Source organism: Wolffia australiana, chromosome 4 (genome assembly GCF_029677425.1).
Source record: "Wolffia australiana isolate 7733 chromosome 4, ASM2967742v1".
NCBI lineage: Eukaryota > Viridiplantae > Streptophyta > Magnoliopsida > Alismatales > Araceae > Wolffia > Wolffia australiana.
The window spans coordinates 6,663,703-6,667,660 of record NC_135838.1 but is presented as its reverse complement, the minus strand read 5'-3'; positions in this window follow the sequence as shown (position 1 = coordinate 6,667,660).

The following is a 3,958-nucleotide window of genomic DNA, read 5'->3' as shown; positions in this document are numbered from 1 at the left end:
AGGTTATTGGACTGTTGGAGTCGTTAACTAGACTGATACATGGGCCTAGAGGGTCACACGCAAATGGTCTTTTGGACGTTGGAAGATATACTTAAGTTTTGGGGGTTTTTATGAAAAATACCCACTTAGTATAAACAGGGGAAGGCCCTGAACGAAATTCACCCAGGCCAGAATTATTCAGGGGCTTTTCCCCTTCTTCTCCACTCTCCCCACTCTCCCCACACCCCCTCTCCATCCCTGATGTGATCAGGACGACGTAACGACGCCGACGGAGAAAGAAAGGGTCTCCTCAACGAGGAGGAGATCCGACAAGTCGAGGACCACGTGGATACGTCTAGAGGCTGCACACTTGAGCAGCTTGACTCGTCTCGCTCTGGGATCGAAGAAATCACGAATGAGATTTGTGCAAGGTACATCGTTTTAATGGTTTTTTGATGATGCCATTCGATTCGCAAAGAGTCTTCCGCTGCGCATCGTTTTGTATTTGTTCATCCATCTCAAGGCCCCTAGAACCCAACAGACTTTAGAAAAAGGGTTTTATTAATTGAACGATATAAATCCCTTCATGGCATTATAGCTAAACATAAATCAAGTTGATTCATGTCATGGTTGTATAAGTGATCCATTGACCAAAGACTCAAAGGGCATCTCCTGGATAGACAACTATGTTTTGACTATGGCTTAACAGTCTCTAATAATGGGATTGAAATAATTCTTAGCTCAGATATAGTAATAAGTACACAGAGGTGCTTGAGTGGTCAAGATGGGATCATTCGCCCTCACTATAGAGAAGATTGACTCAAGGAAGATGATGCAGCTAAATCATTTGCTAGGGTAGTAAGTATATTGGAGAAAATGTTCTCCAATTTCCCAATTATTTATTAATACTAACTAAATGACAGTTAGGGTTTCAAAATTAACCATACCCTAAGTCATTTGGGAGTCTCATGCGGCCAAAGTATTATACATACACGGACACAGACGATGGTAAAGAATCCATGAGCGAGTTCAAATATTACTGTATATCTTCTAGACATGAGGTATAGCTTGGAACAACATGGGCTCGAAACTTAACCTGTTGGTTGGGTCCAATCAACCCTTAGTTAATTAATCTATATGTTGATATAGTTAATTTATAATGTTGACTAATAATTGTTATTATAATATTAAAATTATGAATTAGAATGATACATGGGCTTAGGTTTGATGGTCCCTGTCCGATCTGAGTTTTTATCAAAGACCTAAACCTTACCTAAACTTGAATACGAATCCGGTCTGTTCTTGTTTGGTCCCAGTCTGGTCAGGTTGACTTGTCAATGTCAAAGTCAAAGTAGAAAATTTATGTTCATAGTAATGTTTAATATCCTCTACATCAAGTGGGTGCCCTCAGATGGTCAAATATATGGCGTCTATGCTGAGCTCAATATAAAGCTCTCAATCAAGTTGGATTTGATCTTTTAAAATTTTTAGAAAAATACAAAATTAATATTAAATTATAGACTTCCATTTTTGGTCTGATTTGACCCTTAGGCCTAAACCTGTTTAATAAACTGGTCCACCCTCAAATGGAGGACCTACGATTCAAGTTCGGTCCGGTGGAACCGGTCCTCAATCCTAAATATCCAACCCTACATGGGCTTAGAGGGTAACATACATAAAATTATAAGGGCTTTGGTTAGGGGATTTTTAACTTATGTATTAAGAGGGAAGGGCCACCCATTTTAGGTATCTAGACTAGCTAGAGCTGGGTGCCCCCTCTTTCTTTAATTCCTTTTGTAGTTCATGTACATTTTCTCACCATGAAGAGACTATTCTTGGTTACAAGAGAAAAAGAGAAAAAAGAAGCAGAGATCCAAGAGCACCTTTATCGTGTGGAATTTTTTAGAGACCAAACATGTGAATGGCTTCAAAACACTCTCCAAGGGAGCAAGTCACTGGTGCAACAAGTTCCCCACAAGTTAGAAAAATTTTGATTTATTGTAAAAATTGATTTAGAATCAATTTCAGTCTCTATTGGTTTAAAAATTATTATTTGATTTTCAATCAATCCCCCAGATCCCAACACTGGGTAAGTTTATTACTTATATATATCGACATACAGATTATTTTATTTGGGGATGATTTAATGTAATTGATTAGTTACGTACCTTAGAAATCAAGGTTAGTATGGTGTTTAAGGTTTCTAGTTTATACATCAATATTTCTAATTTCTCACGAGCCAAGAGCTAGTAAGTATTGACTCCACAAATTTTCTTTAATTTTTTATTTTTTGGATTTATTCAAATAATTAAATTTTATTAAAATAAAGCAAATTACAGAAAAAAATAATTAAATGAAGGTCAGAAAATAATTTAACCTTATTATTCAGATTTTATACAATAACTTTGATAATTTTAATATAACTTTATAGTAGAAAAGTACTACATAATTCTAATTTAAAATACCTTTGCCTACACTTTGGGAAATGCCATGTGACAGTAGATAGAGATGGACATGAGTACAGTGTAGAAAATGAAAGAGATACCATGTTGTTTGTAACATAGATAATGGCAGATACACACCGAAGGGCGGTGGAGGGGGGGAGAGGGATACAAATTTTACTATTCCAAGTGCGATGGATATGGAGGCATATATATGCGGACAAGCAAAGGAGTTGAAGGTGGTGTGCATGAGAGTGGTAACCTACACTACCAGCGATGATTAGCTAGGAAAAAAGATGAAGACTTGGGTCTGAAAAAGACAAACATCACAATAACCTTGTCATCACATGCCCAATGGGCTCAGTGGTGCTTTTTACTCATGTGTCTTGATATGAATATCACTCCTTTAATTCGTCACTCTTGGAATACAAAAACAAACTCAAACGAGATTTTGAATGACTAAATCACTATGCTAATTGTAATTAGGAAAAAAATTCAATGGTGCTTTCTATTATGAGGATGGGAGTTTCTATTTATAGATGCAATGCAATAAATGGATAGCAGAGAGAAAGGTGGAATTACCCTCAAAATTTTAGCCCCAAACTCCTTGTAGATCGTTAGATATCATCGCTTCAATTTAGAGCAATCTGAGCCATGTGATTTTTTGACCTCTTTGATTTTCTCTCCTTCAATTTATGTGGAGGATTCCCATTGGGGCTCACAATTAGAGGAGCTGAGAGGTCAATAAATTTCAATAAAATTATTTAAATAAATTCAAAATTATATTTATGACTTATAAATTATGTTCTTATACGAGAAAATGTAATAAACCCTTGTAAATTTTAATTAAATATAAATTTATATCTTCTGACTCATAGAAGTTTTTTTTCATGAAATTTATGCCAGAAAATGATACTAAATTGCCATTAAATATAGACAAATTGGAACTTCATTATTAACACTGATTACATACATTTAGGATAATTTCAATGAGAATAAAGACATAAAATACACCAAATTATTATGAAAATTAGCATTTTACTTTTGATTATGACTAGTCCCATTGGGGGACAATATACACCTCTGTCATGGAACCTTGCCATTATCAGTATTGTATGCATAATCCAGTATCCGCTTGATGATCCTAGGATAACTTAGGGTATGGTCAATAATAAAACCATAATCAATCATCCCACTTAATATTATGATGCATTTGGGAAATTATCAGAGTACTTTTTAGAGATTCCATTGCCTTGGGTAAGGAATTCATTGTATCATATTTCTTGATATGTCTCCTCCTTATATTGAGGGTAGATTATCTTATCTTGACTACAAAATGACCTTTATGGAAAGGTTGGTGTTATCGGGTATAGATGGTTTGGAACTCATAGATCATTTTGAAAACACAACAATCAGTCCACAAGAGGCATTTGATGTGTATATCTACGGGCTAGCCATTTAACTATGATCTGAATCAATGCGGATATAGTTAAGTCTAATACCATCAATGGATTTATACATATTAGTTCAATGAACTC